Genomic DNA, 14,472 nt, shown 5'->3' on the forward strand with positions numbered 1-14,472 from the left:
TTGTTGCACTTTGTGAATCATTTCCTACCAAGTTGCTCATTGCTTTTGTATCCATGTTTTTAAAAAGATATCGCACCAATTCTTGTCCAAGGCATCAAAAGAAGAAAGGTGATGTTGCATCAGTTTTCAAAGGGTTAAACTTGCATCTGAGGCCACACTTCATTTACAACAGGTTTGTGAAAACAGACAATTTATTATTCTTTTATTTACAGAACTTGGCAAAAGTTAGGTGGACTGTCAGGTACAGAGTATGTTTTATACAGCTAGAACATGACATGAAAGACTACCTTAAAAGAGATTCATATATCAAAAAATACAGAGTTTAAATAGAAAACTTAAATGCAGTTTGTTTTTGGCATTGAGGAAAATGTATCTCATAACTCTTTATGAAAACATATTGAGTAGCAGATGAGCGCACAGAGGGCGTTCACTGCCAATCCCCCATTGGAGACTGGAAGAACGGAGCCCCACAGGTGGATGCTGGCTGTGGTGGAGGTGAGCAAACAAAAAATGCATTCAGCACAGTGAAGAAGTGAAGCCAAAGCAGCAAAGGAGCTAGAGCAGCAGCATCAGAAAGCAGCATCATTAGAGTGAAGAGCGGAGAGAGCAGGTAAACACAAGGGTGCATATGAGCCGCCTAATTAGGCAGGAGTTTCCTTAAGTGGGAAACGTATCAGCTTCTGCCAGGATTTTCTGCGTGAGTATCTCACACGCTTTATTTAAGGAGCGTGAAACACCAAACTGCAAGGAATAGCACAGTGGATACTTTTACAGTAAACTGTCAGGGTAAGAGATATGAACCACAAAGCCCAAAGTATGTAGGCACCAGAAATGTGCTGACAAAATAATATAACACTCATCCCAAAATTATTGGCATTAATAAGCTAATATATAAGCATCCACTATTCTGGGATGAATTTTAGTTAGATTTTGGCAGATTTCCTTCCTTTCAGCAATTAGAGCAGAGGCCTCGTTATGGGGTTGAAGTAAGACTGATTACTCAGGGCCCCATGGAACGAGAGCTGTCCAAAAGCCTGTAATGAAAACATTGCTTTTGTTTGCATTTTTTTCTAAATAATAACTGCCAAAAGTAAATGGTTGAATAAATCAGTGAAAAGACCAAACTTTGTGCTTAAAAAAACAGAAGCTCTCTGGAGCCCCTCATACCCCTTTAAGCTATAAAATGGTTTAGTCCACCCCTGCTCTAGGATTCATCTGTAAAGCCTGATACCCACTGCACAAAAAAACCCCACACATTTCAAAGAGAGACTAAATAAGTATGAGATATGTAAAAAAAATAGAAACTATTGAAAAGTTTTCAAAGACCTCTGTTCCTACTGCTGTCTACTGTTTACCTGCTCAACAGTTTGTCCATGACATTGCACTGACATACCAACAAAAAAAAGCCAACAGATAGGCAGACTCGTGCACTGAAGTGGTGTGTTTACTGGCAGTAGGAATGAAGTCAATCGCCTATATTTATATTGGCGACTGACTCGAAGGGGTTGCACATCTGTAACCAAACAAGGGAAACTGGAGTTCTGAAAAAAATAAAGACAGAAAAAAAGAAAAGACAGGGAAAGAAAGCAAAGTGACTTTATAAAAAAAAGAGAAAGAAAGGGGAAGGGTGGGGTGCCCACTGAGACAGCTTATGCATAGGGCACAGAATTTGGTGCTATGCCCCTACCCTAGAGAAGAGCATCAGTGAGGTCTGCCATAAAGTTGGTGATCTAATTCACCCCAAATTAACATTTTTGTGCAGATCAATCAAGTTCTTCAACATCGAAATGTGAAGCTCATGTCTTTATAGATCTAGCTTTGTCCAGCTTGTCCCGACAAAAACAAAAGTAAAGGATAGTCTAGAGATTGCTGCAAAAAAAAGTTGGTAGTGCACTACTTGCAAAAACATCTGATGCTGTAGCATGTTTCTCACATACATTTGGCCATATGGTAAATAGGTGTTGGATGTGTGGAAGTACACCAACCATATATAAACAACTTGTTGTGTATAAAAGAAGAAAGCCAAACCTCCTGTCACACATTCATGAAAGAAGCACTATACAGCAAGCACTGTAATTACACAGGCAAGCCTCACAAATGCAGTTTAAATTTAATGTACTCCGACATAATCTGTAACATCATGGTCCTAAAGTTAAAAATAACAGGTAGGGGAGACCAGGGTCTTTTTTCAAACTTTTACATATTCTACATTCTTACATATTTCTTTGGTATAATCGATGTTAGAATATAAGCAACAAATGAAAGGTTAAGGTCTGTTTTCTAAATAAGGTGATTTGCAATTAGAGTTATGTTATGCATACAGGTAACCGGTCCTGTAACAGAGTCGTTTTGGCATAAATAATGGTGTTGGTTGGCAAACTGTTAAAATGCTAGAGTAACAAAAAATGAAGCAACCATTAATAACAATTTGAACACTGAATTCAAGAAAGAGACATGAACATTTAATAGAATATGTGCCCATTTTTAAAAGCAAACAGCACTTTTAAGCAGTTCATCTGGAGGACTGCCTAATTATTTTTGACATCGACCTTTCAAAATAATAATTGACAAAAGTATAAACAGTGTTTTTTATCTTTCAATATAGTTATGCTAACCAACCAAAAATCAGTGTGCCAACTAACATGTAACAACTTTGTGATAAAATTTTGTTAGTCAGCTGCTATCATTCATCAGATCAAATGTTCAAATCTTAGATTAAAATGTAGCTGATGCAATTTTCTAAAAACTGGAAGTGCCATACTTCCAATAAGTCTGTCTTGCAGTTTTACACCCTTAGTCCACAGACCACATTTTAAAAAACTTTTGACAGTAAAAAACTAAAAGCTTTAACACAATAGATAAGTTCAGGTCAAGAAAGCACACATTTATGTTTCAGTGACCTTCAAAGGACCAGAAAAGAGCTTTGTGCCAACCATCCCTGGCCTCCCCTCCTGCCTGTGAGCTCTTTTCTGTTATTCCACAGAGAAGAAATAGGGACTTTTAAATTCCTGTTTTTTTATTTCCTTTTTTAACTCACACCCCAACCGTTTGTTAAAACTTTACCATTCATAAAATGTGTTGCAACTCCATTTACGGGAAACAGTCCCAGCAATGAAGTCAAGAATCTGAAGCAACTATGTATTCCGGTATGTGTTTCAAAGTCACACCCTTGTGTCTGTATGGGGCAGTAAAAGGCTGCACTGAGCATGTGAGTGTGTGCACAAAACTAGCATTGGCTACAAACACAAAAATTTAACAAATACTATATTTCATCTTTCCCCACCTTGTCTGACAGTCAATTTGTAATCTGCTGACAAGAAACTAATTCTATACTTCATCAATAGCTGTCACTAGAGAAAGAAAAAAAAAGCTCACGAGGTGATCAATAACACTTTATAGCACTTACAATAGGTGGCAGAAGACACTAAATACAATAATGTGCAACAATTTACATAATTTAAAACTGACTATATAAATTTCCTGAAATGATCAAATAGGATGATGTCCAGTAAGCATGTGGCCTTATTAAACATTGAATAATAAGACGGATGTTATGACCAGCTAACAAAGAAGGAAGACAGGCAAATTTAGCAACAATAAAGTGATATCTATTGAAGAAAATAACAGTAATAAATGCAGAAAGAAACTTACAGTCAGGATGTTTTCTTCCTATGATAAAGTACAGGCAATAAGGGGTGAACATTTATTTGAAGCTAGTTATTTTATTGCTGTTATTTTAATCTTAATACCTCAGTGGGAATGATTCAGAACTTTGAAAATATACAAAATGAAAATTTATTTTACCTGTACCTGTGACTGTATGGTCATTGTGATGGACTGGCTCTCTCAAGGAAGGTTGATATTTTGATGGCCTGAAGTGATCGGAAAACTAGCGACCGCCTGAACAGTCGGAAAAAGAGATTCATCATAGTCAGCATGTTGCAGTACATATGCTTTTCAGTAAATGAGCTGAAACGAGCCAAACACCAGTGCAGGCATTTAATGATCCAAGACAGAATATTAAACACAAACAGACAAGTTTCCTGCCAGCATTTTGATATGTTCAGCATCTGTCATCGACAGCTCCCTCACCACTGATGTCCTTTTGAAAAACACTAACCAGGTCCTATCACCCTCTTAAACCACAGGCCTTAAACAAAACCAGACACAATCTTCAATCAATTAAACTCAGTTGGAGCATGATCACTCTCCTGCTTACAGTAAAACATGGCCATGAGCTACAATACAATCTGAGTGTGTTGAGCACTTCTTTTGTCTTTTGTTTTCCTTGTTGCTTTGTCTTTGTCTTTGGCTTGGTTTCTATTATTGTCTTTAAAGCATTTCGTGAAATAGAAAAATCACATATTAATAAGTGATTTTTATTAAAATACTGCAGCAATAAAGTATTAGGGGCTGCTTAAATTCATTTTTTAGGTTTTATTAACTTCTTGAAACCTGAGCAAACTGGCATGAATTCTTTCAAAAACATAGGAAGAAGAACAAATGACCCCAAATATTTGCAATAAATAAATAAATAGTACATGAAAATCACCTAAAAAACACAAAACAAAAAAGGAAATGACCAAATACAGGTTTGTAAAAATAATAACAATTCTGTGAAATGATTTTAAATATATACTTATGATCATTCTAAGTATTGTTTTTCAGACATTTCCCCCTAGCTTTTTCAAAATCAGTTTTCAAAATCTACTAGACTCCTGTAATAACTTGCCAAATTGCCCATTGGCTTTTTTCCCGCATGTTTTTAAAAGAAAGCAAACTAAAGGTTCAAAGGTTTAAATACCGTGAAGGCGTCTGAATGCAGCATAAGGAAATGATGTTGATCCAGGTATCAGAGTGTTTAAAGTTCAGCTTGATCAGTCATTTGTTTGACCTGAGTCAAACTACAGTTTCATACAATAATGCATGCACTATGTATTCAACAACCTAGAAATACTTGTTCCTGTCAAAACACTGCAGTCCTCACTCATCTCAGTCCATGGTACCAAACAATAATGATTTGTAGTGTTTTATGCACTTGTTCTTAAAATTAATATGCATCCTCAACATTACAGAAGGATACTAAACAGCAACAGATGAAACACAGGGAGAGTCTGCATCAGCACGCAGACAATAACCACAAAGTGAAAGAAATGTAACAATTAAAATGCCTCGTGTTCTGCGTCTAAAGACAGCGCCACATAGTTTGGAAGTGAATCACAACGCACCATGAAACAAAAGGTATCTTGCTTTGGCATCTATGTGTTTGATTGTGGTTGTAGTGGTTAACCTGGTCATGCTCTGGGTCCCATTATGCGAAGCTTCCACGGTCATAGTCTGATGGACGTCTTTTTAATTACTTTGGGCTCCAACACTGAAACACACTGAAACACACACACACACACACACACACACACACACACACACACACACACACACACACACACACACACACACACACACACACACACACACACACACACAGACAGATAGACAGAGAGAGAGAGACACATGTTAATATGTTTAACTGAGTGCACATTTTTAAACAAGACAGCAGAACACCAATAATCCTGTGTATAAACCAATATTTTGTAATGTTGCTTGGCTACCGTCTAAGATTGATTTAAGGATACAGGAAGTAGAACTTTTGCCAAGTACAGCTACAGTCAAAAAGTACACACACACACAACATGACTGTGCAAGTAATTCAGCCTCTTTTCAGCATGCATCCCCCAAACTCTGGTTACCAAGCACACTCAACCGACATCCCAAACATTTACTTTCTGCCCTTATGCACATTGAAAACGTGTACAGCAGTAGTGATAAGGTTTGAAACTTACAGAGCAGTTACTGTTGAAAAAAAATGAAACTAAGACGGCAAAACCAAGAAATGTAGATAGACTTTAGCTGTCAACAATCGTGAAATATTTCAGTACATGAAGTGATTTATTTGCACAGCAGCTATTCACACTATTCAGGAAATGCAACAAGGAAGTGAGGTTCACACGTGTGATTTTTAAGTTGCCAGGTGACAGGGATTGCTGGTAATCTTCTAATAACTTGTACTGTTTTTATTAACCTGATATGATAAGTTCATGGCCCCGATATCAAGTTCTGCTTTCCTCGAGGGTTGGAAATCACCAGAAGTCCCATGATCAAAATGATATTTAAGTCATAATATGACATTACTGCGATTTTAAATGTGTTGCAAAATGCAGGGAAGGTGATTAAAAAATTATAACCCCTAAAAAAATCCTTTTCAACATCTATTTTATTGTATATGGTAAAGTTTTCAGTCTGTTCATCTTAAAACTAACATTTTTTTATTGCAGCAGATTGTTTCTTGTGGACTGAAAAAGCTATAGATTTGCTGTTATGTTGTTATGTTGTTAGGGTTGTTATACACGGAGCTTGTTATTCAGATTTGAGTTATACATTGCTACTTTGTCAAGAAATAGGAAGACAAAAAGTTCTCACAGTTCAGCAAACAAACATAAATATTATAAATTATGGCAACACGTGCATGTACCTGGAGAGGAGTCTCATGAAAATAAATTAATACAATAAAATAAAAACTTGTTTTTATGAGTTTTTGTCCAAATTTATAGTGAAATCAGTACAGCACCATATCACTTTGGTAATCTAAAATAGCTAATTACAAGAGCCCATTTACTCAAAAAGCTGCCTTCCTTTACGTAGTGTTTTGCTGTTATTTTTTTTCTATCAAGTACACTTTTCAGTAAGCAAGTTATCTGAGCCAAGAGCATAATTATTATCATTATTTATTCATTTATTTATTTTTGCAACCAAAATATTGCAGCAAGTGAACCTTTTTTCTATCCATAGCCCATCAGCAATTGCTCCAAATACAATGGGTCTAATGGTAAGCCAATATTCAAGATGGCTCTTTGTATAAATCCCTTTCCAGTATGACAGTCCCAAAAATTGTATGCATGATCTTTGACCTGTTTACATTCAACGTCTATTTGTTATATTAATAATTTAAATAATGAAAAAAGGATACTTGCCACAGTGTATTGATACAATAATGCCACACAAAAATATCGTAATGCTATCATATACTATCATTTTTTCCCAAACCCCTATTGGCACCTGTCAAGATTAAAGATGATGCACTTTTTACAGGCATCAGAAAATGTGTCAGCCACAAATTAAAACCTCACCAAACTGGCAATATGGAGTAATTGCTTTCATCTTTTTATTCTTCTTGGCCATGCAGATATTGAATTTGTTTGGTGGAATAAGTAAGTTATAGTCAAACAGCTGCAAAATGTACAGTATAGGTCTGTACTGAGTAGTCTGAAACTTAGAAGCTTCATTCATAATGCCGACATTTGAATTATGAGGCAACATTTTAATGCTGCGTGGGCTTTTTCTTTGCATGTCTATTCATTTAGTTAAACCCCAGTATTTAGCCACATTATTATTAGTATTACACTATTTGTAGAATGAGATTTCACTGGTGGCTGTGTAGACTGTCTCCATCTTGTGTGATCCAAACATTTCAAGTAACTCCAGAGTATTTTTTAAGTCCAAAGTCAACATTTTTTTAAAACAAAGACAGATATTTATCACATCCAAATTGCACAACATGGCTTTAGTAAATGAAATATTCTGCTTCACTCCATATTCGTTGGAATTTAGCCTTTCCAAAATTTTTCACTGCAGACAAAAAACTGTTTGTACTTCCTCATGCTGCACACAAAAAAGGGGGTGAGGCAATCTAACAGCACCACTATCTAACCACAATAACAAGAAATGTTGGCTCTACCACTATAACAGTAAAAAGATTGACTCACTTAATTCGATTAATCACTTTTATTAGAATTAAGGATTTTTTTTATTTTATGTGGTGATGACCTCATGAAAAACATTCAAAGCTTCATTAAATCTTAGCTTCATTAAAAAGTTAGTCTTGATCGATGTTAGAAAAGCTTTTTGATATCATACTGAATTTGTTATCTTATCATTTCTACTTACCATGTTTTCTCTTGATCAAAAAAATCACTTTTTATTTCACTAAATGCACGATTGCACTTGCTGCTTGCCTGTACACATAGGCTTAACTGCAACGACAATTACTGGCAGACGTTTATTGAAGCATTTATTGCTTTAGCTTTAGAGTTGTTATGCTCATATGTGCATAGGTATGGCACTCGACTGGCAGAGAAAAAATACTTAATTGTTACAAAAGGACAAACTAAAGACTAAAAGTGACTGAACTTTTATAGAGTTGCATCTAAATATTGACACAATTTACCTTAAGAAATACTGTACGTTACTGCATATTTTCTTATCAAAATGTATTGACAAACTGGTTTTTATTTAAAAGGTGGTGAAATGTCTGGGAAATCAGACTCATTTAAAGAGGTATCCTAAATCCAGTTATGTTTATGTGAAGTAGAAGTTTATTTCCCTTGAAATTCCCAGCAGTAAAATTCAGTGCTAGGCTTTTTTTTTTTTTTTTATATTACAATATTAAAATTTTAATATTACAAGACTGTGAAAACATATGCCATTGTATCATATTTACAACTACACCTTATTAAATTACAAATACTGTCATTAATTTATCCAGAACTTCCTAAATTCATTGACCTGATACATTTTGGAGAAATTTGATGTACAACACAAATACATCTTTTCCATTATCCTAAAACCAGTTTTGTTCTGACTCCCACACCTAATTTTGAACCCATCAGAGCATTTAAATCAAAAATAAATTGGTTCAAATCCCAAAGAGTTGGTTATCAGTGGGCATGTCATATTCTACAGGTTGGAAAAAGATAAATATAAGACAAATATCTGAAATAATACAACAACAACCTTGCAGGTAATCAGTGTAATCCAGAGTTTTGCTACTACTGTTTACTTCCATTGTGCATTTGCAACACTTAAGTTAATGAAAAATCCTTCAATGCTTCTATTCAAAAATGGTAGAAACACAGGTCGATCTGCTAGATAGCGCCATGCTTCAACATGACAAAACCAGTTCATGAAGCAGAGATAATTTGATGGAAAAAAGATAAAAGAGAAGTAGTGGGTGGTGAGAATGAATGAATGAATGAATGAATGAATGAAATAACATTTTCAATGACTGAATGGCAGGTCTACAAAGCTGAGCTTGTGTGACCAAAGGATTACACCCAAAACTTTTTTTGTGTTTACCTGCCACTGTGGCTGGTGGACATCAAAATCTACCAGCCACTCAACAGATTAACATTGGCTTTTGGGGCAGGTGAGTAAAGCAAATCCAGCCACCACCTGTATATTTTTAGCAGCATTTGGCTGGTGCTAATTTCCAACCTTGATTCCACCTCAGATGAGCCCAAAGGTGCGAGGGAAGACTTACATTCCCACCTGAATTGAGCAAGACACTGAATGCAAGTGCTTAACATGCTGAAATAGTGCGTTTAAATGAATGAAAAGTTCCATTAACCACTCAATCAGCATATGGAGGCATGCTCTGCTGCTATGAGTCCATATAGGCTAGAAAAACTGTGTTAAAAGTGTGTCTCACTGCCTCACAAGAAACAATGTTGTCAGAAAAGATTGCTAAAATAACGTTTAACGTTTAACGTTACGTTTCCAAGTTAATTCACTTTACAGTAAGTGAAACCTCTGCCGGCGAGGACGGAAGTAAAATCACATGCTGCGGTTACGGAGTTGCATTACGCAGGATCTGGGAAAGAACTGTAGTCCCTGCATGCGCTCGGAAGCCAGTTGAAACCGCGGGAACACCGAGAGGACCACTGCGTTTGTTTTGACTATAAAAACCAGACAAACTGAGCAGTAATGAAGACCAACGATAGAGTGCCACTTGCTATCTTTAAAGTTAGTCTGCGGTGAACATGAGTGAAGAATGACCAATGGTAAGTGGAGAACGCTTACTGTGTTAAGTGGAATGAGGTGGTGACGCACTGAATTAAACTTAACATTAAACGCACTAAATTATTGCGGAGTTAAAGCCGAAGTCAGCTCAGTGTACGTGCGGGGATGATGAAGCACGCATGTTAAGCGTGTGTCATGTAAAGTAGCGTGCTGAAGCGTTTTCGAAACTTACCAGGAGCCGACTGCACTTGCATCCGTCCACTTGCCTTCTCCGCCGAGCGACTGACTGCTTCGTTGCCTGCTGCTTAATTCAAGGGTTTTTTCCAAACGGGGAAATCCGTGTGAATAACTTCCCTCTGTCAGTCAGAAGGAAACTGAAAGGTTTGGGATTTACGGGAATTAACACCTGGTTTACAGGAATTGTTAGACTGATAGGATTGCTCCACATTTCACGCATTTCAGTGTTTACGTGCAGCATAGATATTCTGAGCTCATATTCATGTAAAAGTAGGCCACTTATATGCTAAAATGTAAAAATATTACTTAAAAAGTTATGCATTCAACATTTTACTCGGGTAAGATGTCTTTTTTTTAGAAGTTATTATTATGGCCCCTTTCAGAGTTATATTATGGCATTTTAATTGGTGATGCATTCACATGTAATCTTCAATGTGTGGCTGTTTCCTTTATACACTGTAGGGTAGTTTTATCTAGCTGTTTATTAAAATCTGATAATTATATGTTTAATGTGTCCAATGTCCATCTGCAAAGTTTTTATGATATTAACCGTTTGAAATATGAACAAATTGGCTTGATTTCTGTTAGGAAATATGGGAAGAAGGCAATGAGCAATTTAAGAAAAAATGAGGGGGAAAACCGTATAAAGTGCAAAAAAATAACCTGAAATTCAGCACAATAACATCAAACCCCCAAAAAGGGAAAGATTAAAAAAAAAAAAGTTCGAATTCTGTAAAATTGAGTACATATAATCATGATGACTAGAATTTTAGTTTTCTGGAATATTTTCCCTATCTTTTTTGCTCCCTAAATCTACTAATTTCTCACCTGTTGCTCATTGCCTTTTCCCATGTTTTTAAAGGAAAGTGCACTAATTTGCTTGAGGTTTAAAGGTTTGCACACTTGTTAAAGGCATCTAAATACAGGACAATAAAGGTGACAGTGATCCAAGTTTCAAAGGGTTAATTTTGTTTTTTAAAAAAGTGGAGGAAAAAGTACAATATTAGCATCAAAAAGCATTGTTGCATAAAAATACTATATTAAAATACATCTGTACTTATACTGTACTGTCCATCACTGGATGCACATGTATGAGGCATTATAACATTCCTATGGACTGTTCTTACTCCAACAATGTTGAAATGATAGTAGCAGCAATGGTTCGTCCTGATGGGATATATGGACAGCATTTTTCAACGTTTTTCAAAATGATGTGCAAGATCACTTTATCTTTGACAAAATGAAAAATATTCTTTCTTTCCCTTTAGCTGCCATACAGGCTAATATTACAATAGAAATATCAGCAATCTCAGCAATAGTTAGAGACTTAGTCTGCTTTGATCATGCAGCTATGTGAGGAAAGGAATAAAGCTGTGCTAAAATGAATGGCTATTTAGGGCCAAGTGTCTCTGGGGTTATTTACATGAAAAAGGTTAAAACTGTATTGCTTACAAACATGCTTTTAACTGAGCTCTCTGTCTCCCTCTCTCTCTGTGTGTCTCACACTGTGTGCATAAACTCTCAGCCTCTTCTTTGCATCAGTCTCCTTGCTCTCCTGCTTCTACCTCTACCTCTAGCTCTGTCCTGTGACACGGAGCTTTCCAAAGAACTGAAAGAAAACATGGAAATCATACTTACTGATCTTGGCAACACAGTAAGTAAAACATCAATTTTATTTAATTATATATTTATTTTACAATGCTGCAAACAAGGGCAATAGACCTTTATTGTCACTAGGCATGACCCAAGCATTACAGCCAGGAAATGACAATGCAAGGGAGCAATCCCATCTAATGTAGAAGGGGCACACAGCATTGTACAGTCAAAGATTGACTGTACAACATGAATTACAGTGATAAATTGAACTCAGGTAACAGCCATAACCCTTCACTGATTTCCCATTATGAAATCCAATCACTAAGGAGGAGATGGAGATACGGTAAAGAGAAGCAGACAAGTTAGAGCAGCAATTCTCAGTGAAAAGGGATTATGCAAAAGCGGCTGCAACTTTATATTAGGTATTAGATATAAATGATTTATCCTCTGTACAATCAAACTGAACTTTCCTCCCTTTCCTCCCCTTTCATTTAAAAAAAATAGTATTATTATAAGGGAATCAGTTACGCAGACCACCATTCAAGAGAACTGAAGCAAAACAAGGAATTGAGCTGATTTAAACATGTTTCATCAGAAAAGGAAACACTTACAGTACAGGGTGAAAGATGATGATTACAGAACAGCTGCCAGCTCACACGTCCTGTCCGTGTCATTAACTGTATCAGTGGTTGTTGGAAATTGTCAAAAGTTCAGACAGTTGCTGAAAAAATACAGTGTCATCAACTAAATGTAGATGACATAATTGTGCTCAAGAAGAGTAATTTGTTGCTTTGCAAACCTGGCTGAGGTCTTGATGGCATCAGTACTGTTTTAAATACATGCTACAAGGCAGATTTATTTGTCATTTTTTAAACATAGTTTAAAAAACAAAATTGAAATTAGTCAGTTAATGAATAAAATTCTGATCTTGATTAAATGATCAACCATAAAGGGTTTCTTTGTATGTGCTGTACTTTGGAATAAGTATAGGGAACCCTTCCCACTGGGCACAACTTGCAGGTTTGAGTTTACATCATAAATATGGCGTGTAACAATTATTGATAATAAAAGACCTACCACCATCAAATTATCTAAAAATGACATAAGAACATTTCCTCAAACTTAATTAACAGTGGCTTGCTTTGATACTAGTTAGGGATGCACAATAATATCAGTTTGTCATCGGTATCGGCCAAACATGCTGATTTCTGCCAATATGCCAATTTTTTATATATTTTTTTATTGACAAAGTGAACATGTAAAAAACATCAATCATAGGTGGGGTAGTTTCTTTCTCTTTTTTTGCACAGCAAATGAGTAAAGAGTCTGCATAATGTAATGTTTTTTCCATTACAGAAGATACGTGATGATAACTAAAATTGTGTGGGAGAAATAAGTGGATAAATTGTTATCGCCATTGGTTATCAGCCACATTAGTTGGTATATATTGCATATCAGATAGACAAAAAAATCCAAAATCATGCTTCCCTAAAACTAGCTGCTGTCTTCTATAAAATCTTCATTTGTATGACTAATATTTCTGATGTTTTCATTCTTTCAAGAATAAAAGTATCACATCCATGCTGCAAAACTCAACCTGCACAACACTGACACAAAAGCTACCACACTGCATGCATGATAATAAGGTAAGTTATAATTGCTCTAAAGTTATTTGCAAAACATAAATTAAATTTAGTGATTTGCTTGGTGTATAAATAAATAATGTGCTGTGAGTGCTTGAAATACTATCAAATATACACCAAGTGACCATAAAAACAGAGACCTGTCCCTTGTCTTCATCTACATACACAGCCATATGCGACAGCATTTAACAACAACAACTTTTTTACACATAGACAGATTAGTGAAAGTCATGGAAGGAGCTATTCCAAAAGGCCGGCTGTTACAGTTCAGTTTATGTTGACCAGACCACCAGAAAACCAGATATCAATCTTATTTTACACCTTTGTGGTAAGTTAACTCAAAGGAAGCCCCTCTAGCCAGGAGCTCCCACACATTATTTGGTTAAGTGCGTGAAGAACTGTTTTTTGCACTGTCAGCTGTCGTATAACCCTCATAGTGGATAGCAGCTGTTATCCAGGGCAAAGGTGGTTGACTGCTCCTGAACATGGGTCTTGATTTTTGTGGCCACTGAAGGTGTACACCGTATGACTTGAATGCTGACCCATATATATCTACTCTGCAGGATGTTGTGAAAACCTTACACGAACAAACGTGCATGATAAAGAAAATAAACATCCGTTTAAACATCACCGAGACACATCATGTGGTCAGGTATATCCTGAACTCATTACATTGCTTATGTAAAAACACGGTAAGTCTAAGTATATTCTTTTGTTGAAATTCTAAAAATGCAAATGTTCTTAGAATAAATGTAGTGTTTTGTCATGAAACACAGCAATGTGACCATCTTAAGTAAGTTATTCTTTCAGTCTCTCCGATGTTGGCTCATTTAACTGACAGGACAGTGGAATGTTGGCAGACTGAAGTGTTTCGTTTTGCCGCATAGAAGGTGACTCATTGAGAGGTTACAGCCTGTTGGCTGTGCGAGTTTACCCAAACATGAACCTATTTGTAACAGTAGTTTACTCAGTGCCAGGCAGAGACAAGCTAAAGGAGAAAATTAGTGATAGTCACATTGAAAGCTACTTTATGTCACTAATCTCAACAACTGTGAGTAGTGTTAGAATGTTTGGAAGCACAGATTAGAAAAGGACAAAGTAATTTGGGTGCTTTTGAATCACACTGAAATCGCAGCCCAGTTGT

General features: G+C 36.1%; 1 long non-coding RNA gene across 2 annotated transcripts; it reads right to left on the minus strand.

The window, feature by feature from the left end:
• Positions 1 to 3,687: 3,687 nt before the first annotated feature.
• On the minus strand, positions 3,688 to 10,423 carry LOC121960805. Of its 2 annotated transcripts, none has more exons than XR_006107007.1 (3): positions 10,085 to 10,423; positions 5,229 to 5,384; positions 3,688 to 3,900 (listed from the first exon to the last, which is right to left on the minus strand). It is a non-coding gene; the product is annotated as an uncharacterized LOC121960805 (long non-coding RNA). The 2 variants fall into 2 exon arrangements; XR_006107006.1 differs by having other exon boundaries at positions 5,291 to 5,384; positions 10,085 to 10,408.
• Between the last annotated feature and the right edge of the window lie 4,049 nt (positions 10,424 to 14,472).

This window comes from Plectropomus leopardus, chromosome 21, assembly GCF_008729295.1.
Source record: "Plectropomus leopardus isolate mb chromosome 21, YSFRI_Pleo_2.0, whole genome shotgun sequence".
In the NCBI taxonomy this organism is placed as follows: domain Eukaryota; kingdom Metazoa; phylum Chordata; class Actinopteri; order Perciformes; family Serranidae; genus Plectropomus; species Plectropomus leopardus.